The sequence below is a fragment of the Pinus tabuliformis genome, chromosome X (genome assembly GCF_031772625.1).
Source record: "Pinus tabuliformis cultivar Carrire ecotype Pingquan chromosome X, CPIR1, whole genome shotgun sequence".
In the NCBI taxonomy this organism is placed as follows: Eukaryota; Viridiplantae; Streptophyta; class Pinopsida; order Pinales; family Pinaceae; genus Pinus; species Pinus tabuliformis.
The window spans coordinates 1,288,989,459-1,289,014,640 of NC_142308.1; the positions used below are offsets into that span (position 1 = coordinate 1,288,989,459).

The following is a 25,182-nucleotide window of genomic DNA, read 5'->3' on the forward strand; positions in this document are numbered from 1 at the left end:
ATCAATCTTTTGATGTTTGGAAATAACTCGAATATGGAAAAGCTCATGTCTTTTTCTCTCATTTTCTTCATCAGTACTAGATTGTGCAAAATTACTAGTAGATGCTTCAGAATTCTTACCTTTTATACCTGTGGCTGCAATGGTTGTTTCATCTCCCGAGTTTGACCCCAAATATTTCTGAATAGCTGCAACAGTCTTCTTCTTCTTGCCCTCGAACTTCTTAGGTCTCAGCTCTGGATGCAGAATCCAACAATGCTCATCATCATGCCCATCCTTTTTACAGTGAGTGCATGAAGCTTTGCTTTTCTGTGTAGTGTTAGCCTTCCTTGCTTTCCACTTCTGCTTTCTTTTCTCCTTTCTCTTGCTTGCAGTGGATTGGGATGGTCCCCCAACTTTTGGATTTCCATTATTTCCTCTAGCTTCTATATGAGTAGCTTGTATAGATACCTCATCTATACTAGTGGGATTAAACATGAGGATGGTATGCCTCATGTAGCTGTGTAGACCACCAATGTACTTCAAAAGAGTTTCAGGTGAGTCTAATGAGATTCCTAGAATCAATGCTCTCTTTCTAAATTCTTGAGTGTACCCTTGCACACTTTTCCCTTTCAACTATCGAAGAGTCTGCCAACTCATCATGGCTTGTTGCATATAGGCCAATGGATAGAACTATTTTTTGATTGCAGAAACTAATTCACTCCAGACAGAGATAGTCTTACCATGTCTTTTCATATCAGCTTGGGTCCTACCTTCCCACCAAACCAAGGCAATGACTCCTAGGCATATGCTTGCCAGCTGAATCTTGCTCTTGTCTGAGTCAATGTTCTATACTCTGCAATACACATCAATTTTCCTAATCCAATTGTCCAACTTTTCTACATTTAACTCTCCATCATATATAGGTAGATCAAATTTAACATCTAGCTTGATCAAAGATGCTTTCTTTTTGTTTTTAGCGCTGTTAGGAGGTGTGAGAAACGTTTTCTCTTTCCCTTTTCCTTTGGAGTGGTCATGGAAGTGAGACTCATCTTCTCCTTTGTCTTGTTTAGAGCCCGGTGAATCTTCATCCTTATGTTTTCTAAAGGCCCTATACATTTCTTCTACCATGGACTTTATGGCTAGGAAAATTTCTATGAATTAAGGGTCTGGCCCCATAGACCTTCCTCTGACATTGTCTTCCGAGGATAGACTCTCCCAATTTCAGGATTAGTTTTGACCAACTCTCCTTCTCTTAATTTGAGTTTTGATCTAGTGAGCATTCAATAGCTAAACCAACACAAGCTTGTCTAACCTTACAGCCTAGAGCTCTGATACCACTTGATATGATAATCACCCTTGAGTGACCTCAGTTAATTAATTAATGAATGAAGGTATTAGAGACTCATGTGCTAGTGTGTGTCTATGTTATTTTAGGAAACGGATCAATCATATTACAGAATACATAGACATTGGAGAATGGAAAATAGCAAGAGAAACACAGTAAGCAAATACAAGAACACAACAATTAATAAGGAGTTCACCCTATCCTCTAGGGCTACGTATCCGATCCAGCTCTCAGTGGTGGCCTTCTTTTACTGTGTCTTTAAAGTAGAGAATTACAATGAGGAGCTCAAATTGAGTCTCCTAAAACAGAACAATGTTTGGTAGGGTGGTTCTTGGATCCCCTAAGCCACTAGAGTACACAAACTCTTTTCCTTACCAGAACTTGACCTCTCTCATCTTTAATGGGAGGAGCCCAATGTGGTGCTCAATTTCCGACAAATCCTCTCAGGGATTGCTCGATGCATCCTTATGTTGTAGGTCCACTCAGATCTCTATCTTGTCTACTCTTTGCTTCATTGTCTCTTCTTTTCTCTGTCTTCATCTTCTTTTCTCTGGTTCTTCCTCTCGGTGTCCCCCTATCTTTTCTATTCTCTATTCATGGCTTTAAAGCCAATCGATCTCATGACAGCTCATTTCCCCTTCCACCTCCGTCAGATCACCTACTGCTGTTCACTTGGAATTCCCTGTCTTGGCGTCATCATCAATGGCTCACAGGGAGTGGCCACCTGTCCTCCTACGAACTGCGCCAGCTCTTCCTCGTTGATTCAGTTTTTCAATTACATTGCGGAATGAGTCATCCGCCATCTCAGTGGTCAAATTGGACCTCAAATCCTTATAGATCACGGCTTAATCCCCTATCAAATCCAGTTATTTCATCGGGCGCATTCTCAGCCGTTAGATCTAGAGCCCCCAGATCCTATGACAATCGCTCATTTCGCACAGTTTACTTGCTCGACCGTTAGCACGCGATGAGCGGTGGTTTTCTCTCTCCTCCACCTACCACGCGTCAGGCGCTGTGTGGAATCACTCGTTTTTCTCCAAATCTACTTACCTCCTAAGGGTGCCCCCAATATACCACCGGTTTTGGGAGCGTGGGTCTTACCTTTAGCCTTTAGCACTTTCGCCATGGTTTTCCCGGCTTCCATGTGACCGAGCGCTTCAGGGCTTTCCTTCTCGAGGGGTTTTCCCAACGATGCGCGATTAGCACTAAGCAGTAATAGAAATGGCCTCCTTTTCCCAATTCGAGCTTCCCAAGTGCCAATTTGGCCTCCTGCACAGTCTCCATGGGCCTCGGCCAGCGCGCTTTGACCGAGGTCCTCGTCGTTCCTCGCTGGCTACCAACTGCCACTGTTCAGTGGTCTTCCTAATCGCTCTGTGCTCTTGAATTCAAAGTTTTGTCCTAATTTGATACAGTCATAGTGCTGTGATAATCTTCATGGATCCAATTCGGATCAGTTGGATACCCTTAGGTTTTATAGTTTTCTTACGCTTCCCTCCTTGCTGACTTTTTATGCTAACAACCTTCACAACACCTTCACTTTGATAGAATTCCAAAAATGCTTCCCAAGTAGATCCCCTGTTTTTCAATTCCTCGCTAACCAAAATATTTATCAACCCATAATGACACAGTTTAGAACCTACTTTATTCTTCTAGGATTTCTGCACACTTACAGATATCTTATCCAAGATTTTTAATAGAAAGTGTGGGAATTTAATCAACTTACTAGAATAAAAGCGCGTAAGGAGTCAAATATGGTACAGGTATGCCAGGAAGTATCTTCCTTCACAAGTAAGTAATTTTTGTAAAATATACAGTAGACATCACTATTTCTCAACCATCTCACTCCTCAACACTCCTTTCTTCCAAGCAACTATGCAATCAGCTTTTGCCAAGAACTTACACCATGCACCTTTTGCTACTTCACCTTTATTAAACCATTTCTCCCTAGTAGCGGGAAGCTCCGTGGCTTGTGAAATGAATTTCTTTGTCACTTCAAACTTGAACAAGCCTATAGTAACTATATTCCCATCGAAATTGTGTGAAAAATACTGGGTAATGGCTAAATCTTAGTCATTAAACTTATACAAGAAGGGAAGAAAGTCTACTTCCTATAAAATAGGCAGAATCATTTCATATTCCACTGTCACCTCCATCTCTTTGACAAAGCCTAGTTCCATCCACATTGGTGCCATAGTGTATGTAGTATTGTTAGATCTAAGACTTTTGTGATCAATAATGTAGAAGAAAGTCTTTCGAATTAATCACATAGTTAGGATTTGGTCGACGTTCAGTATGTAGTATTGCTGCAACCTCCTGTCCTTCAACTGTTCAAAACTTCAAACTTATTCAAGGACGTAATTCTAAATTTGGAGGATGCATGAATGATTTTTTTTAATCATCACACAATTCCTGTACCAAACACTCATTCAGAATACATGTCAGTTCATATCCCAATTCCTGCGCTAACACCATCATGTTTAAACTCCACTTCACCCAACAAAGTAGTCACCTTCCTTGAAGTATGGAATTTGGTTAATAGATTCGATAAGATTTCTAAAACAGGAAAAGCAATGATAATTAGGAGCGGCAATTAGACCAACTACACTTTCGAGGGATTAGATGGTAAAAACTGGCCAGCCTACACATGGTGGGAGGAAAAGTCTATTAATGGTGGTGTGAATTTGAATGTAATGATGAGGAATTTGAATGAAATGACCTCCATACATGCATTTATCCCTCATAATGACTTTCTATGGGGATGGTTGTTTCTTATTATGACAAAGGCCGCCTAGATCTAATGTTAATTCCTGCACTTAAACATTCATTTCCCTTTAGACGTAACAATAATGGTCACTAGTACAAATAAGAATATGGCTACTTATTTTATAACAAAGCCATGATTCTTACATATCGCTACCATACTTTTTTAAAAATAATTGACCCATAAAGACAAGAAGCTCGAAATAAATTCATAATGAATCCTTGTACTGACATAAAAACTCTATGACAAAAAATTTCTCACATTGTAACAGGAGGGATTCTTCCACTATTTTGACTGAGATTCCCACACTATAACAAGAGGATTCCTGCACTGAACAAAAAAAAAAATCCTATACCATGATGAAAAAATAAAGGGTTCTTGTACTAAAATAACCAATCAAGTTGCCTCTAGAAAATTTAGGTTGGATTGTATGTAAATGAATTGCGGATTTTGAGGAGATTTTTTTTATCACTAGGTTCAGGTGCCATCATGCTTTCAGTCCTGGATAGACAAGATTTCACCTGAAAATTATGAGGGAGGAAAAGAATCGGGATAGGGATATTATAAATAAAGGGAAGGAAAATCATTAGGGACACTTAGAATAAGGTGAATTGATCCATAGAGGGATATAGGAAAATGGGACAAGGCAAAAAAAATTAGTGGTATAAGAGGGAAGAAATAGAAATGGGGATAGGAAATTTTTGTAGAAGAATAGGAGGGGCATTTAATATATTAAGGAACTAAGACGATTTTAGAGGGGAAATTTCAGAAAAGGGAAAAGAAGAAAGACTGAGCATTCACCTGGGATGGTTAATGCCTCCATCAAATAATGTTGTGACCTATGTGAATCAATTAATTGCAACAAGACTTTTTGTGTCACTTGTATAAAATTTTACTTGTTGCTTGCTCTAAACTTTTATAAGGGCTTAGTTTTTGTTGGTTGTTTTTTATTGCTCCCATGAGAAATTTCGTAGAAACCTGCTTCTTCTCAAAACAGGCTAGACATGCATTCCAATTCAAGTGACATCCCATTTTATTAAAAAAGAACTTGCCTGCCAATAATTTGGTTTTCAAGCAGATCCCCACATAAATGCGCCAGCGAGCTTATTTTCACAACCATGTGCTATTTTTTATTTTTTATTTTTTTCATTAATTTCTTATTTTTTATTATTTTATTATTTTTATTTTAGGAAAATATTAAATCAAGAGATACTCACAGTAGGTTGGTATTCTCTCCCTCCTACCATCTTCAAATATTACTTTTGTTGTACTTGATGTATGAAATCTTCCTTATTGATGGGCTAAAAATATGTATTAAGCTTGTGCCCATTCACCAAGAAAACAACTCCCTATCTATAAATGGTTTTTATCTCCACTGCTCCATTATCAAAAGATTTAACCACTTGGTAAGGCCCTAACTAGCATGTATAAATATTCCCATTAAAAATTTTAAACTTTTAATGATAGAGGAGAACCCAATTACCTAGCTGGAGCTGATTTTTCTTAATTAACCTGTCATGCCATTTATTGCATTGTCGTTGCATCAAGGTAGTTTTTTGAACAACATCCCTTTTCATTTCATCAAATTCTTTTAGCTACAAAAGGTGTTGTTGTTGTGTTTCTGAGAGATCGAATCCCAACTAGACTGCAGTTCTAAGGGTTTTAATTTGGAATTCGATTGGCAATAATACTTGTTTTTTATACACCAGCTCATAAGATATATGACTTGTGTTATTCTTCCAAGTAGTTCTATAAGCCCATAATGTCTCTGGTAATCTATTTTCCCGATCCCTTTTAAGAAGATTTATTGTTTTTGTAAGGATGGACTTTATCATCTTATTTGTAGATTCTACTTGGCCATTTTCCTGCGGGTGGTATGGTGTAGACTTCCTGTGTCGAATCTTGTATTGATCTATAATTCCTTTTACCAAATTATAAACAAATTGAGGTCCATTGTCAGTAACAATGCTTAACCTATTATTTGGCATCCTTGAACAAGGAAGGCCAAAAGTAGCCAGCATGGAGAATTTTATATGTTGTTCTCTTTTCAAAAAAATGGCCCCCACAAGGCTCATCATGGGCAGCTCTCAAGATATCAAACACTTCCTCTTCTCTTACACATCTATAGATAATAAGGTCAAGTCTAGTATAGAAGAGTTCTCCTTGGATCCAGAAGTATGAAGCACCTTTTTTAATAATCCTCCACCTTTCTCTAGCGGATAGATGTGGTAGTTTTTTTTCCTGTGAAAACATAGTTATCTATGTCAGCAAACCAATGACAGTTTGTCGAAACAAAAAAAATATGCTCATCAAGGAATGAATCATCTACATGAAATACTTAACCAGGATTATTCAATCTGGAAAGATAATCAGCTACTACATTTGATTTTCCTGACCTATCAATTATAGTAACATTGAATTCCTCTAGTAAAAGCAACCACCTAGTTATGCTACCACTAGTTAAGGTTTTATTCATCAAGTATTTTATGGCAGAGTGATCTATATGTATAAACGCTTCATAACTTGTAATATAGCAAAAACCACAGCTAGAAACTTTTTCTTTGTTACTGTATAGTTAAGTTTGGCAAATGACAAATTCTACTAATGAAGTAAATAGCATAGGATTGTTGATTGTATTCCTATCTCAATGTTGCATGAATGCCAGTATCTGAGGCGTCAGAGGAGATATGAAATAGAAGGGACCAATTAGGTCCCCTCAAGACCGGTGCATGTACTAGTTTTTCCTTCATATTTGCAAAATCTCATTGCTAAGATTTGGTCAAAGAGAAATCACTATCCTTAGCTAATAATCGAAAAACATGTGCAATTATCCTAGAAAATTTCTCAATGAATCTTCTATAGTAACCCACATGTCCCAGGAATCCTCTCACTTCCCTTTGTGTTTTTGGTGCAGGAAGGTGTATAATAACATCTACTTTGGTCAAATCTACCCGGATACCCTTATCATAAATAATATGTCCAAGAACCACCCCTACTTTGCACATCAATCTACAGTTCTTGTCACTCAAAGCAAGGTGATCCTATTGACACCTATTGAGTACTTTCTTTAAATTTTGAAGGGCTTCCCAAAAATAACCACCAAATACTGAAAAGTCATCCATATAAACCTCTACACACTCGAGGTCAGTAAAAATAGCCAAGACATACCTTTGAAAAGTAGTGGGAGCATTACAAAGTCAAAAGGGAAGCACTCATTAAGTGAATCTCCCCCATGGACAAGTGAATGTAGTATTGTCCTTATCCTCAAGTGAGATTTGTATTTAGTTATACCCATTGAAGCCATCTAAAAATGAGAAGTACTTTTTACCTGCAAGGGTATCTAGCACCTCATTGATGAAGGGAAAGGGCAAGTAATCCTTGAGAGAGGCTTTATTTAATTCTTTATAATCAATACAAATGTGCAATCTCCCATCCTTTTTTGGGACTACTACTAGTGGAGAGACCCACTAACTATCGGATATAGGATAGATAAGACCAACATCTAAGAGCTTTTGAAGTTCTTCTTTAACAACGTTTCTTAGTGCAGGGTTCATTTGACTTTGGGGTTATCGGACAGGTCAGGTACCCTCCTAAATATAGGTATTATGAGTGCAGGTTTCAAGAGGGATGTCTTTCATGTCCTCATAACTCCATGCAAAGGCATCAAGATGGTCTCGCAACGAGCTCACAAGATACTCATGTTGGGATGGGTCTAGGTATAAACTGATGTGTAAATATTTGCCTGGACTGACCTAAAAAAGAGTAGCGTCAAGATTTCGAAAACTTGTGGTACCTACTAAAATGTGTAATGATCAGGATGAGGCTTGGGGATCACATTTTTCCTAGAAAATTGGACTAAAAATTTGATAAAGTGATTCAAAATCTTGCATGGTGTCTGGGTTATCCAGAAAAACTTAGATCTCACCCTCCTTAGTCAGCTCAGTATATTGATGAATCATAGAAAGAGACTGAGGCTCCTCATCAATACTATCATAATCCAACCACAAGGTATCATGAAGCTCCCGAATAGATCTGGTAGGTGGGTACAAGGTGACATTTTTCCTAGCATCCCCATGGGAGATATACATGCAACTGGAATGACACCCTATATAGGCATCTGTTGTGGCAATCCATGGTCATACCAAAATCAAAGGGTGCCCCCCAATAGGAATCTTTGATTGTAACACAATGAAATATGAAAGGTACTCCTATGAATCAATCGAGACAACCGCATCACCTAACACACCCTCTAGCTTGATTTTAGATCTATCAGCAAGTTAAAGCACAACAGGGGTAAGACGAATGTGGATCAACCAAAGTTGTTCCATGGTTTTCCTATTCATAACATTAATAGCCACTCAAGGATCTATTAACACAATGGGAACAAGGATATCACCTATCTGAACATAGACAATTGGGCTTTCAAGATCAATATATTTCTCAACTTTAGCATGTCCTGTCATCAACTCGGTCGCTTTCCCTACAAATTGGATAGTGTGAGGTTCCAATATCTTCCTCCCTGGCATTTTAAGATAGATTTCCCAAACAATCTTAGTACATATATGAATCTCTTTTCATTAGTGGAATTTTGATGTCTAAAATGGGCCTCCTAAGGAAATTATAAGATAATAGTAGAAATAATAAAATAAAATTAGATTGCATCATCAAAGTTTAGAGGGAAAGAAGAAAAAACTATTTTTCAACTCGTATTTTCAACTTATCTCCTTATGGTTTTACTCAAATTTCGAGAAGAAACACTCGTTGGATGCATAATTTTGATTCTTCATTCAAGGAGTACCCATGTTTCATACTTCAGATGGACCTTGCTACATGAAAAATGTGATTGCAATCATGTTTTTTCATATATTTCTCATTTTTGTGTGGCAGGGTCCATCGAAAGTATGCAAAATGGGTATTCCTTGGATGAGGAATTAAATCTTGCATCCAACGAGTACTCTCGCTTGAAATTTGAGTAAAACCTTAGGGATATAAGTTGAAAATCTGAGTTGAAATAGTAGTTTTATTATTTTAATCTTTTTACTTTTTTACTCCAAAAATGGTGAATCATCCCTCATGGTTGACATCATCGTCTTAAATATATAGGTTCTTATAAATTTTATTTTGGTTGTACATTTTTCTAAGGAGGCCCATCCTAGACCTCAAAATTCCCCTAATGATAGCTCGCAATAGAGGTACCTTTATACAAAGATTCCTCAACTCGAAAGCTAGGTCATACTTAGGGGTGGTGTCAACTTTCTCCACAACCAACCTCTGTAGAAAGAGAGATTGGTTCAATGAAGAAGGTAAGGATTCTGAGTGTATGGGAATAGGTTGAACAGTGGTATCATTGTTTGAAAAAATAGGACTTTCCTTCTCATCTTTCTCCTCAATGATTTCTACAGGTTGTTTTTGTTTTTGTTTTTCCAAGTTTATTACCCTTCCTGATCTTAGTTGGAAGTCATTGACCCCAACTGGCATGAAATGATAAATAAGTAAATGGAGCGGTCCAATAGAATCAATCATTTGTATCGCTTTATTACTTGGGTTGGGCACTGGCTTGTTAGACTAAACAATGCGCAGAGGAAATAAAAATAAACATATATACACAGCACATACAAAAATCACAAACCATAACACAAAGATTTTAACGTGGTTCACCCAACAAATTTGGGCTACGTCCACCAGAACAGAGGCATCAGCAATCTTATTATTCAACAGGAGATTACAACAATTCTAATTCTTCACACATACTCTCAGCTCACCCTATTTTCTCTACACTCACACAATCCTCTACGGGATTACATTTCTTATAGCTGGAGTATAAAACTGAATCATAAATTCCCTCACAACAAATATAGGATGCATTAACTCCTCCTCAAAAAATACTGGAGCTAATATAGCAACTAATCCTATTGTTGTCACATACATGAGATTTTTTCCAAAATTAATTAAACAGAAAATCTCAACAATCTCCACCTTGACAACAATTAGCTTGATACCCTGTTCATTTATTATTTTTATCTTTTCTACAAGCCAAGAGAAGCCAGACACCAATGTAGCTTCTCTAACAAAACTAGTTTCGTGAACATGTCTGCACAGTTTTCCTTCGTATGCACTTTTTCAAGGGAAACACCCCTTTCAGTAATAACCTGTCTTACAAAATGGTACTTGATAGGTATATGCTTAGATTTACTATGATAGGCCAGATTCTTAGCCAAATGAATTGCACTTTGACTATCACAAAATAACTTGATGTTGTCCTGTAACCTACCAAACTCACCAATCAAACCTTTCAACCAAACCGCTTCTTTGCAAGCATGCGAAGCAGCTATGTATTCTGCTTCAGTAGTGGATAAAGCAACAATATTCTGTAGCTTTGACATCCAGCTAATAGCTCCACCTGCAAGAGTAAATACATACCTTGAAGTTGACCTTCTCTTATCCAAATCACCTGCAAAATCGGAATCAACATATCCGCAAACAAATTCACTACTTCTGTTATAAGTGATACAATAATCACTTGTGCCTCTCAAATACCGAAGCACCCATTTCACTATTGACCAGTGTTCTTTTCCTGGATTTGCCATATACCTGCTGACATCCCCAACTGCATGTGAAATATCTAGTCGAGTACAAACCATCGCATACATTAAGCAACCTACTACATTAGCATATAGAATTCGAGACATATATTCCTTTTCTTCATTTTTATTAGGACATAAACTTGAAGAAAGCTTAAAATGTGAAGCTAAAGGGACTGAAATGGGCTTCACATTGTTCATACCAAACCTCAAGAGTATTTTCTCAATATACTTCTGTTGTGATAGCCATAGCTTACCATTGCTCCTGTCTCTGAAAATCTGCATGCCCAAAATTTGTCTTGTTACTCCTAGATCTTTCATATCAAATGTCCTAGCCATCTAAGCCTTTAACCTGTTGATCTTTGTTATGCTATTGCTTGCTAAAAACATATCGTCAACATATAACACTAAGATAATGAACATGCCATTACTTAATTTCTTAAAGTAAACACAATGATCATATTCACTTCTTATATAATTTTGACTCAACATGAAAGAATCAAATTTCTTGTACCATTGTCGAGGCGATTGCTTCAGACCACACAATGATTTCTTGAGCCTACAGACAAATTTCTTGTTGCGATCTTGAACGAACCCTTCCGGTTGTTCCATGTAAATATCCTCATCTAAATCTCCATGTAAAAATGCAATTTAACATCTAGTTGTTGTAATTCTAAATCAAGTAAGGCAACTAATGCTAATACAATTCGAATTGAAACAATTTTTACAACTGGTGAAAATATCTCATGAAAATCAATGCCTTCTTTCTAAGAAAAACCTTTCGCGACCAGCCTTGCTTTGTACCTGTCCTTTGAACCATCAACACCCCTTTTCAATTTGTACACCCATTTACATCCCACAGTTTTTCTGTCTTTAGGAAGTTCTACTAGATCCCATGTGTCATTCTTGTCTAATGCCATCATCTCATCCTTCATAGCTTCTTTCCACTTTTCACTTTTAGAACCTTCTACAACTTCCTGATAGCACAAAGGTTCATCATCGTTAGCGGTTAAAGCAACTGAAGTAACATAATCATCATACCTTCTAGGAGGACGTTTAATTCTCATGGACCTCCTTAAAGATGTTTCTGGTACTTCCACAATTTGTTGATTATTATCTGTAGGAACTTCTTCATGATCTGCATCTGAAACATGTTCATGATCTACATCTGAAACTTGTTCATGATCTACATCTGAAACTTGTTCATGACTAGCATCTGAAACATGTTCATCTTAATCATCATCAGTATTTGAACTGGTATCAAACTGAATGTGTTGAAGTTTAGATACATTATCCTGTTTCATTTTATAATCTACATCTGAACTTTCAAGTGAGGATTCATTAAATTTAACATCTCTGTTAATGATGATCTTGTGAGTAGTAGGATCCCACAATTTGTATCCCTTAGTCCCATCACCATATCCAACAAAGATATATCTTTTTGATTTAGGATCTAATTTAGAATGCTGATGTTTTGGAACTAGAGCATATGCATCACACCCAAAAACATTCAATTTAGAATAATCACAAGGATGACCTTTCCATACCTCTTGAGGAATTTTGCATCCTATTGCAGTTGATGGTGATCGATTTATCAAATAGCAAGCTGTAGCAACCGCTCCTATCCACAATTCCTTCTGCAAATTGGTGTTACTCAGTATACTTCTTGCTCTCTCTAAAAGATTCCTGTTCATGCGTTCAACAACTCCATTTTGCTACGGAGTATACACAGTGGTTTTATGTCTTTCGATCCCAGCTTCCTTGCAATAATTATCAAATTCCTTTGAAGTAAACTCACAACCATTGTCAGTTCTTAGACATTTAATAGTTCTTCCAGTGATGTTTTCAACTAATTCTCTAAACTGTTTGAAAACTGTAAACACATCAGACTTCTTCTTTAACATGTAGACCCACACTTTTCTAGAGAAATCATCAATAAAAGATACAAAATATGACAAACCTCCATATGAGGTTGTAGGAGACGGACCCCAAACATCATAATGGATATAATCAAGGATTCCCTTACTAGTATGTTTTCCAGTTTGAAACTTCTGCTTGCTTTGTTTCCCAAACAGACAATGTTTGTAGAAATCTAACTTCACAGACTTTAGATTAGGAAGTAACTTACGATTAGATAAAATCTTTAATCCTCTTTCGCACATATGGCCCAACCTTTGATGCCATAAATGAATAGAATTACTGTCATTTTCAGACACTGTAGAAACATGATCTGACTCTATTCTTCCTTCTGACTGAAAAAGATTTCCAACCTTCTTTGCTTTCATTACTAGTAAAATTCCTTTATAAACTTTCATTACTCCACCTTGAATAAAGGTTTTATATCCATTAGTGTCTAGTACTCCTAATGAAATGAGGTTTTTCCTTAGTTCAGGTACATGTCTTACATCAGTTAAAATTTTATTTGTCCCATCAAACATGTTAAGCTGAATAGTTCCAATTCCCACAATGTTACATGTGACATCATTTCCCATGTAAACTACTCCATCATTGATTGGTTTATAAGTTTTAAACCATTCCCTATGAATACACATGTTATTTGATGCACCAGAATGTAACAGCCAATGTTGTTCATGACTAGACAAATCAACTGATAACACTTCATCACTCATACCTGTCTTGGATGCCGAACCTGTATTTGTCATGTTTGCTTCTTTCTTCTCTGTTGAAGAGCCTTCTCTGGATGCTTGTTGTTTCTTCCAACAGTCCTTCTTCAAATGTCCCGTTTTTCCACAAAACCAGCACTTTACCTTACTCTTCTTCCCTTTCGATTTTGAACACGAGTCGCTGTGCTTACCGGAGTGTCTTTCTCTAGAACGACCTCTAGCCATCATTGCTTATGATGTAGAGGTTTCGGAATTTGACCTCTTCCTTGTCTCTTTGGACAACAAAGCTCCAAAAACATCGTCAAATTCAAGGGTTTCTGATATACTTAGTCTTATAGAAGTAACAAAATGATCCCATGACTTGGGCAACGAGCATAATAAAGTTATAGCTTTATCCTCTGATTTAAATTTTACTTCTATACTTTCTAATTGCACCAGGAGAGTATTAAAGACATTCAAATGACCAGTAATAGCTGTACCTTCCTTCATGCGCAGACTGTACAATTGTCGCTTCAGAAGAATCCTATTGGTTAAGGATTTTGTCTTGTACAGCTTCTCAAGCTTTGTCCACAAACCAGCAACAGTTTTCTTTCACACGATGTTAAACAAAACATCATCCGCCAAACACAGTCGAATGCCACTCAGATCTCTTCCATCCAATTCATTCCATTCATCATCTGTCATGGTGTAAGGCTGTTTGGATTTTCCCAACAGCGCCTTCACCACGCCTTGTTGCACAAGTAGATCATGCATCTTCACTTTCCAAATTTCGAAGTTATTTTTTCCATTGAACTTCTCGATCTCAAAAAGAGCACTTTGAGTTTTTTCCATGTTGTAACAAACTGAATCTCCAATTCCAACTTAATAAATAAAGTTAATATCTAACAAAAAAATGCCTTTGCCTTCTACTGTGCTGCCTTTACCTTATCATATGATCCCTCTGCTGTACAAACTGCAAATTACAAAAAAAAACAAATAACAAAATGTAGTTTTACGAAAGTGATCCTCGCTTGGCACGTTGGCACTTCCTTAATAGCAGACGATCCACGCCAGAACAACAAAAAATTGACGCGCTTAAACCCGTCGATCCGCGCCAATCGGGATACTGGCGCTTTGGCGCGAGTATCAAACTCGGATCTGCGCCACTGGCATGTCTGTTCCAAAATAAAACATGCCAACCCGATCATTGTCAAAAATTGGCACGACTGTCTCTGCCGAAACCGTGCCAATCGCCAAAACTCCACCTTCAATAGCTTTGTCACACACACCAGCTCCACAGCCAGAGACCTGTAGGTTATGGGCCCTCCATGCTTCTGCTGCACCACTTTGATACCAATTGTTAGACTAAACAATGCGCAGTGGAAATAAAAATAAACATATATACACAGCACATACAAAAATCACAAACCATAACACAAAGATTTTAACGTGGTTCACCCAACCAATCTGGGCTACGTCCACCAGAACAGAGGCATCGATAATCTTATTATTCAACAGGAGATTACAACAATTCTAATTCTTCACACATACTCTCAGCTCACCCTATTTTCCCTACACTCACACAATCCTCTACGGGATTACATTTCTTATAGATGGAGTATAAAACTGAATCATAAATTCCCTCACAACAAATATAGGATGAATTAACTCCTCCTCAAAAAATATTGGAGCTAATATAGCAACTAATCCTATTGTTGTCACATACATGAGATTTTTTCCAAAATTAATTAAACAGAAAATCTCAACATGGCTCTACTAGCAATTGAGGTGGTTAGAATGGTGGTGGAAATGGTAGTGGTGGTGGCATGGGTTGCGTTTGTTGAGGTAATGCAGCTGGTATTGTAGGTCGTGTCATGGGATAAGGTGCATATGATGTGGGATATGAATGTGTAGGAATGGGATAGGAATAATGAGAGTGGTTTTCCCCTCCATCCTTTTTTTCAAGGGGAAGTAGGAGACTGCCCATACTAAGAATGATACACATCTACCAAGACTGAGGATAATTCATGTTTTGATAGGAATATTTTGGTGTATTATAATGAGGAAAATATGGTGCAGGTTTAGAAATCATACTTGTACTTACCCGTGGCCATGAATTTCATGCCCCCATAGCATGTAATGGATCAGGTACCAAATGCGCTCGCTCAAATGTTGATTTGAATCCTAGTATGGATAGGCATTCTTCTACAGGATGCTTCCCTACACATATTACACAACTATTAGCACTTTTAACATGTTATGTAAGAAAATAAAAAAAGAGATAGATCAACGACTTCAAAATTAGCCTCTTTGAGGGGGAAACCTCCTTTACATCACATAAATGAACAATTCTTGAATGATAGAAATGACAAGGCCTCCTTTCTATATATAGGAGTATAAGGGGTCCCAATATAATCAGAGGCTACATAACAATAATAATGTAAGGGTACAACAATAATGTTAGTGGGCTTCTATGGGGACTACATGGGCACAATATTAACAATAAGGGGCTACACTAGTAGTATAGGGACCTAACATGCCCTTCTCCTTCAAAAAAGTGTGTCCTCAATGCTTTAGTAGTTCTAGATGCTTATGTATAAAATTCTCATCCTCCCATGTGGAATCTTCAGCAAGTAAGTTCTTCCACTTGATAAGATACTCTTAAATTGATTGATTCCATATCTGTCAGGTTCTTTCTTTCATGACTTCTTCAGGTTCCAATATTAGTTTCCTTCCTCATCAACTTCTGGAAATATTTTTTGAACTAGTATCTTGTCACCTATAACCTTCTTTAAGCATGAAACATGGAAAACTAGGTGCACTCGGGAAGATGCAAGAAGCTCCAATTTATATGCCATATTACCAATCTTTTACAACACCTTGTAAGGACCATAGTACTTTGGTGATAATTTATTATCCTTCTTAGATTGCTTGAGGGAAATTTGTTTGTATGGTTGTAGCCGTAAAAATACCCAGACACCTACATCAAAAATTCTTTCGTTGAGATGTTGATATGCCTGTCGTTTCATTCGATTCTGTGCCAAACTGAGGTTATCCTTCAAGAGTTGGAGAACTTGTTGTTGATGCTCGATGTGATCTTCCACTACTTGAACCTTAGAATTTTTTCTTAAAGATGATGTGATGGATGGTGGATGATATCCATAAAGTTCCAAAAATGGGGTATTTTTTGTTGCAGCATAGAAGGAAGTGTTATACCACCATTTAGCCAGAGGTAACCACTTGACCCATTGTGTTTGTTTATCGGATACAAAGCAATGAAAATATCCTTCCAAACAATTTCTCACCATCTTAGTTTTCCCATCATATTGAGTATGATAATATGAGCTATGAGATAATTGAGTACCCAGACAAGAAAATAATTTCATCCATAAATTTCCAATGAAAATGTGATTTTTGTCGCTTACAATAATCTTTGGGTTTCCATGTGTTATAGACATTTTTGGGCATTGTAACCCCAATCATACATGTCCATAAACCAAGGGATCTTAGGTCCCTAAAAGTGTTGTTTCACACCCTAAAGGAACAAGGTCAGCTTATTACATCATCTCCCAGAAGTTCTCCACAGAAAACTGCTCAGAACTGGTCAAAGCTAGACCATACAGACTGCCCAGTGCAGAGGGTGCGATGCATCTCACCTACCCAGTGAAAAGGGTGCGATGCATACTGGAAAGCCCTTTTGTAGGGTGCGATGGGCGAGAGTAGACAAATGGCAGAGACAGTTTGCAAGGTGGATCGTCATGGAATCTTCCAGAAACTTCTCCTGTGACACTTGCCTCTCTGAATTCGCCCAGGGATGAGTAAGAGATCATCAATCTCTAAGTGGAATCAAGAAATATCAGAGAGAGGACAATAATCAAAATCCCAGAAGCTAACTCACCCCCCTGCAATCATCTATATATGGATCCCTCATCCTAGAGATCCAAAGGCTCGAATTTTGTATCTTGTAAGGAAGTGTTGTTGGTTTCTTGGTGGAATATCATAGTGTTGGGTGATCTAAGCTTTTCATGAGGTGAAAGAAGGGCTTTCATGCTGGGAGGATGACGGTGGGTCAGAACAATTGGTTGTAATCCTCTTTGCTATTCTTGATATTAATAAAGCTATTCAATTTTTCCTCCACATTCTTGTATGTTTGATGATATATGCATTTGTGTGGTCAATATATATCTGGTCCTATATTGTTTATGATTTTAGATCTCTATTCTTTGATAGTATTATGCTTCTTTGATTCCACAGGTGCTCTTTGAAGCTGGGTAGACAAAGGAAAAGCGGAAAGGATCTGTCAGAAGGGAGAGGAACAAAGTAAGGAACCAAGCGCAAGATTGAGGTTGGTGTCCTTTGTTCCCCTCTTATCTACTTCTCATAAAGGAAAGCGAAAGTAGTTTTAGTTTGTTTGTTTCTAAGATAGCTACCAGTCTTAGTGGGACTAGCAACTCCGAGTGGACACTAGATTTCCCGATAAAAAAATGGCGACCATACTAGGGAGCGAATAGATTGTTTGCTTGTCTATATTTGTTTGTTTTATAAACTTACAAATGGAGCCTAAAGTCAAGCCAGCTAGCCTTCGAACTGCATTTGCTATGCAAGTGCAAAGTAGATCAATGCTGCTTTAGTATATCTCCGGATTTTGTTTATAAACTGAACAATCGATTTGCAAACCTTCTAATTTCCCTAGTGGTGGCTCTAGTAACCTCATTAGATCAGCCCCTGTGATTTATATTTACTAAACATCATTAGCTCGGCCTAAATCCCTGAACTAAGCTGCAAATTGTGACCCGGAACCAAGTTGAAGTCTCCGCCTTGGACCATCGCACTTTCTCCTCTTCGGAATCTGGGTGCATCGCACCTCCCGCGTGTAGTAGGTCCGCTGCATCACACTTTCCCTTTGTTGCAGGTGCGCTGATCAGACAAGATCTATTATGCCCTCAGATTTTGGTTTATGTGTTCACTCTCTTCAACTTTATTCAGGAGTTTTGTTGACTGTGACCAATATACCACTAAAGAAACTCCCTTCCTTTGCATGATTCCATCTCCATAGTACGAAGAATTGTGAATGTTTTTATGTATTGTGCGCCATTTACAGTTCTCTTTTACAAAGAAGTAGCATAATCAAACTGTCGTCTTTTGATTTGAAAGTGTTCCAAGTGTTGTTTTTAGTCAAAGAAAAGAATTCTATTGTTCTTAATGGTCGATTATACAGTTACTCTTGTATTTGATTTGAATTAGTAGTTTTTCAAGTGTCAAAAGAAGTTTTCATTTCAAAATAGCAAAGTGTCGTCATTATCTTAATTTTGTTTTTGAAGAGAAATTTGTTAGTACTGTCGCTTTGAAAAGATAATTTAGATTTGTACTTAGCATTCTTCCTGTCATTCACACATTAAGAAAGCTGAAAAAAATTACATGCATGTGCATTTAGACTGCTTGTTGGTTTGATTTAGGACATTGCATCTAGTGTGTGCTCTCTGCTCTATGTTGAAAGAATATCATCTCTCTTTCTTTAGTAGCTAGGATTTTAATTGCAAAAAGAAGATTAAACGATTGTTTATCATCTTAGATTGCATTTTAGGAATTGTATATCTACATCACGCGGTGAACCTGAAAGGAAAATTTCTTAAGAAAGATCAACTGTAAAATAAATTTAATGAACCTAAAAATGCTTTGGAACCTAACGCACAACATCTAGAAGTCTAGGCTAGAGACGTATTCCGGCGTCGTAAAGCCTGGTAACTATCGCTTTCACTATTGGTTGGATGATTCCTCCTCTTTGAAATGACAAGTGCCAGTACGGACTTGTGCTCCCACGTACCGTCGAGTATATAATGGGAGACCACAATAGGCTATATCCTTTATCCATAGGAAGCTGTGTCTGCCGCCCTATCGATCGCAATGCACTGAACACATCATTCGAGAAGATTGACTGCCATACCATAAAAAGTATTTTGCAGTTTTGCGATTGGTTTGGTAATCCCCCTTTCTAGATTTCCAGAGTAGTCCCTTTCGTTCCTTTTCAAACTCCTTAAAGGAAAAGGTCCATTTGAGCACTTGTCACTTCAGGCTCATTAAAAATCGAAGGCGACTATAGCCATCTTTTGTTTTTTCTTGACTCTTAAAAATTGAAAAAACAAGTTGTGTCAAAGCATCTAAAATTCATTTAATTTAGAAACATTTTCCCCTTTATTTTTAGTTGATCGAGTAATCCACAATCGTGGAAGAAAGTCAATTGAAACCCCGTTGTTCGTGGAGACTTACGATTCAACTGTCTTTGTCTCCAGAATCAAAACTACTCCAAACAAAGCGAACTCGTTTAACCGGCTCAAAGTCCCCTGGTCTGGTTGGAACAGGTGTTCTGACACCCTCGGAGAATCCGGTTACCCCAAAAATTTCTGGTACCCCTGCCTTTACGAAGTTCCGCAGCCACTAGAGGACAGTAGAACTGATCCTAGTGTGAGGGTAAACACATCTATACCTAAACTGGCCCCATCTATAGCTGATTCAGAAGGTGTTGTTCCCCAAACATCTGTCGCTGCAGAATCTATACCTTCTTCAGCACTAGAAATATTTTATGGACCTGACGGTCTACCTCTTCCACCTGGTTTGATTGCCATAGAAGAGATTGTGGAGGATCCTCCATCTAGTACTCCATCGCATTTTGGAGTTGGGATCACCCTATATCCTTCTTTGTCAGAAATTAATCTACCATTATCGGAAGTTCCTGTAGAATCACTGGGAAATATTTTGGATAGACAAGATATGTCTGAACAACCATCGACATCTAGGACTGTGTCATCTGACACAGCAGCGGCAGAACTTCCTGCTACCACTCCAACAATGTTTGCTGGCGTACCGTCTGTCGCAACTAGCTCTCAATCACTGGATGGAATCCATCCAGGGGCTGTTTCGACAGTATGGTCTATTCCCGTTTGTTTGTCTGGAATAATATCTGGAATCTCTTATGTTGAGTCTCAGTAAATTGATCATTCGCAGTGTCAATTTGGGTAGTCCGGTCCTCAAAGGCAAATCATTCCTTAAGCATTGGATTACCGCCGTATGGGGGGCAATATTCCCTTTCATTGTCTCCTCCAGGAGGTCAAGCATACAAGAGTTTGTAACAGAATTTAGGTTATGCTAGAATTACATCCAGTGGTTGGACGCCAATACTACCTCAATAACCAAGAGTTGTATACTCAATGCAACAAATTCTGCCTATGTCAAATATCCCCACTACACTGGCTATTGTGACGGTGTCGCAAGTACAAGTGTTACCTGTTGTATGCCAACCTTAAGTCTCTCAGGTCGCAATCCAACAGCCCCTTTTCTCTATGACACCACCACAATCATCGATTAGTGGCTCCTTAACTGGAGTGACCCAGGCTCAAACGGGTACCATTACCCCTCATCTTGGTCAAACAACCAGTATTGGACAACAGCACATGGTCTCACAACCACGGCTGGTGCAATATCAACAACTGCAATTCCAACAAGTTTACCAAGGATCTGAGCACCAAATCTTTGCAAGTAATGGGCAGTCGTATATTCAAAATGGTCAACATCAACCATTTCATAATGGTTATTCCCATCAACCTTACCAAAGTTATCAGTATCAAATGCACTATGCTGGTATGAAAAGACCCACTGCTCAGGCAATCCCATCTTATCCTCGGTATGCTTCACCAAACCTGAATACACAGTTGCCCTTCATGGCAACTTTAGAGTTACTAGATCTAAATCAGCTAACAAACGATCCAATTGCTTACGCCCCTTGGTGGCCAGTGATTCCTCATAAACTTCACCAGATATTCCTAAATTTAATGGAAATCCGGGTGAAGACCCGTCGAATCATGTGATGACCTTTCATCTGTGGTGTTCATCTAACACTCTAAACGATGATTCGATTAGGCTTCGCCTTTTTCAATGAACGTTAACTGCTCCGACAGCAAAATGGTATGTCGAATTGCCTAGAGCTTCGTTTGATAATTTCAGTACCCTAGCCACAACCGTTTTAACCCATTTTCAGTTACCCATAAGGTACAAAACGGGAACAGAGCTTCTTACCAATTTCAAGCAAATGACAGCCACTCACATATCCGATCATATTCATGAGTGGCGACGTCATCGTAGAATGGTAAAAACATATGTTCCTAATCAACTGTTGGCTGAATGGTTTATTAAGTCATTGTTACCTTCTATTACAGAAGATGTGGCAAAGGGAGGAGTCGTCACTGAAGAGCAAGTCATTGCTCATGTGCAATATTTAGATTTGATCTATACTCAGTCTGGCACACTCTACGATAAAATCCCTGATGCTCCTAGACTGAAATTTTCCGTTCCTCCCTCTCCTAAATCAAACAAAGACACTCATGCTAAAGACGGCGTGATAGGAATGACTAGCACGAAAACTGTAAACCCTAAGTCGAAAAAGGCCCATACGGTTTTAGGTCGAAAGGAAAATGAAGAACTTCTCGCCTCGGAAGTAAATGTTGTATTGACTTACAAAGGCAAAGAAACCAACAACCAGGAGGCAAGAAGAAAAAGAAAGGGAAGAAGAAGAAACAGGAGGAGTTGTCCCCTGAAAAATCTTCTGCAAACCCTTCTAGAGATAGGAAACCAAATCCTCCATGCCTTATATGTGATGAGGATCATTGGTCAAGAGAGTGTCCATATTGTTAGTACCTAAAATCTACCTTAGGCTGAAGGAAGGCAAAAATTAGGGTAACCACAAACCACGCTTAGTCTGGTAGCTAGCCCTACCAGAGCAAGAGAGGGCTCTCTCCGAGTCACGCTCAGTGAATAGATGATCGAAAACGGTCTGAGATGACTTACAATGCAATATTTACCTTAGGCTAGTAAGTGAATAGGGATTCTGGAAACAATTTTATGAATGACCGAGCTTCTGGGATGTTATGGGACCGGCGCTCAGCAAAGAACAGAGAATCTAATACAAAGGCACAGATTATTCCATGAGGCAAGGTAGGCAGGAAATGTAACAATTTAGTTTGAGGTACCGTGGCATGAATAGATTTCTGAAGAAAGTGAAAAGGGCATAGTGACATGAATCCTTTTCAACAAAAGAATAACATTGAACATGAAATTTTCCCACAGGCAGAGCAATGAAAGTGAATTCTACCTAATCTCACTCAGAAAATTTCACTGGAAATGAACATGAATTGAATTATGAAACATAACGAAATACATATGAAAACATAAGAGACACATTTGTTACACTCACAACCACAAGAATCTCATGAAACAAAGCTGCTACCTTTCATTAATTCTCTATCAAAAATACATAGTGAAGAAACAAAGTTTCTTTCCCACAGTCTCCTAGAAGTTACAAGCCAACCAACCCTTTACAAATAACTTGCATACAATATATATAATGTGTGAGGAAGAGATAGAACACCCAAGGGTTGGGGAGTTACTCGAATCATTACAAAATGGAGATGGAGAGCCAACCATCAGCTACAGGTGCAACGTTGCAAACATGACATTTGGCTTGGGGTGACCGTTTGCCTTCCTTCGCCACTTGGATAGAAGCCAATCTATAGAAAAAACTCTTTAAATGCCACCTTTGGTGCCAAAAAACCGAAGTGTAGATGACCAGGCCCACTTGGAAAAGTCGCGAACCGAAATTTCGCGAAACGGAAGCAAATTGGCAATTTTTTCCTTTGTGCGCCGCGCCATTTTTTCTGTGTCGCGCTACTTTGGAACCTGTTTTGGGGCACTTTCAGGTTTCCAAAATGTACCCAAGTGGGCTTGCTGGAAAGCCTGTCCTGTCTACTTCCTAACCCAACTAGAATTTTCAAATTTGGTCCTCATTTTCCCCTCCAAATCTCCATTCTCCCAAGACTGCTTTCTGTGTGTCAAAAAAGTGCCAGAGAGGCCATTTTTGGGTCTTTTTTGACCTTTAGGAGACCTATATTTTGCCCAAATCTCTTGCCCAGACACCGGTAGTCTCAATTTTCCATGATGAATCCAAATATGCAAGCCATTCCTCATTTGGAGCCCTAGAATTTTAGCGTCATGCCAGTGGCACGGCGCACAGGGAGAAAATCCCTGTTTTTTACCCAAAAAATTACCAAGTGACCAAAATTTCCCCAAATTTTTTGAAATTTGGGCTGGAGGATCTCTATGGGGTGCTATGATGGGCCAAGGAAGCCTCAGCCAAGATTCGAAGCCGATCTTTCTCTTTTTCCCTCTTTGCCCTTCTTGTTGCTTTCCTCAATTTTGCCTTCAAGTTCCTTATCCGGGCCTGTGCACTCATGTTTCGCACCCTGTAACGGAAAGCCATATGTCTCAATAGAGCAAGGTCTTGGTTGGCTTTGTCCAGCAACCTCTCCAAATGCATGTTGACCCTCTCAAGGTTGGCCTCCCGATCCTCATTTATTGCCTGCTCCAAAGATGTGAACGCAACCCTTCTTCTTTGAGCAGCTTGGCGATGCTCACGAATATTTTGTTGGAAATAATACTGAGAGGGGGGGTGAATCAGTATTATCAAATTCTTTTCAATATGCCTTCCATATTTATACTTTAATTTATTCTTTAGATATTGATCATTAATTTGTATGTCAGTACCATATAATAATGAACAAGAACCAAAAAAATAAATAAGCACACCAAAGAACACCAGATATAAGGTGGAAACCCAATGTGGGTGAAAACCACCTGCTATAATATGTCTCTATCTTCTTTCAATTTAGAAACTTCTTTTACAAGGATTTTGTACTAGTGCAGTCCTTTACCAGTACGCAGGCTACAACCTGCAGAGAGCTACAACTCTCTCTCGTTTTCCAGTCTCTCCTGGAAGGGAGCTACAACCCCCTTTGCTCTTTTACTTCTTTAAGGACCACGTTTCATTAATTTTTAGACTGGATCCAAGAAGATCAAATAATCATCAAGTACATGCAAATCACCCAATCTCCTTATACAACCAATGAATCACCCAACTACTCAGAATGCTGTAAACAGAAAAGTAATACCAGAAATCTAAACCCAGAACTCTGCAACAATAGATAAAATATAGCCAATAAATGTTTCAAGACAGGTCTGCAACTTCACCAATATAAACCTGCAAGTATCCGCAGCCTTTCTGTGCCTGAACTGTGCAGATCTGCACGATATCCTACTGTCGCTCTGCGTACCACCGCAACTTCCCTTTCTGCTGAACTGCGTACCTCAACATCGATACACACTGCACTGTGTGTCAGACTGCGTACCTCTGCACTGTTCCTTCTGTGCCTCTGCGTATCTCCACACTTTTCTTTCTTCTGCACTGCGTACCTCTCACTGCGCCTTCTTATGCACTGTGTACCCCCGCACTGCGTCTTCTCCTGCACTGCGTACCCCCGCACCTACGCCGTGGATCGCCTGCGAACCTCTGATTAGGGCCAAATTAACAATCCTCCAATGTGTCACAGTCAGTTAGATCCACAGATCTGATCATGCGCCCAAGAGTTCATGACTTATCAATAGATTCGCCTTAAGTTTTCTCCTTAATTTAGATCTTAGCTTTGTAAAACCAAAAACCCAAAAATTTCAGATCTTAAGATATTCAATTTCACACGAGTGACCAGCCAAGTGATCTCCTTCCCCTTTTTATAGTCAAAACCCTTATCCATACCATGGGACAAAACCATCAAAAACCAATACAAGGGATCCAAACCAGGGTTCAATAAATTAGATCCTATACCACTGGCCAAAACTATAGGATCGTAAAAGACGGGCTACATACCAAGGGCCAAACATAGGATACCCCACGTGAGTGCGCTTCTCTGCATTGGAGTGAGTGAACTAGGGGACAGCACCTTATGAACGGTGAACCTGCGGGTATGTCTGCACTCCCTGGATGACGAACCTGCGAGTCCGCACCTTTTGAACGATGCACCTGCGAACCTCTTA

The 25,182-nt window shown here is 38.7% G+C and overlaps 1 pseudogene; it reads right to left on the reverse strand.

Annotated features, from left to right (window-relative positions):
* The window catches only part of LOC149144761 (NAC domain-containing protein 75-like), a 61,399-nt pseudogene that overhangs the window by 16,091 nt on the left and 20,126 nt on the right, over positions 1–25,182 (reverse strand).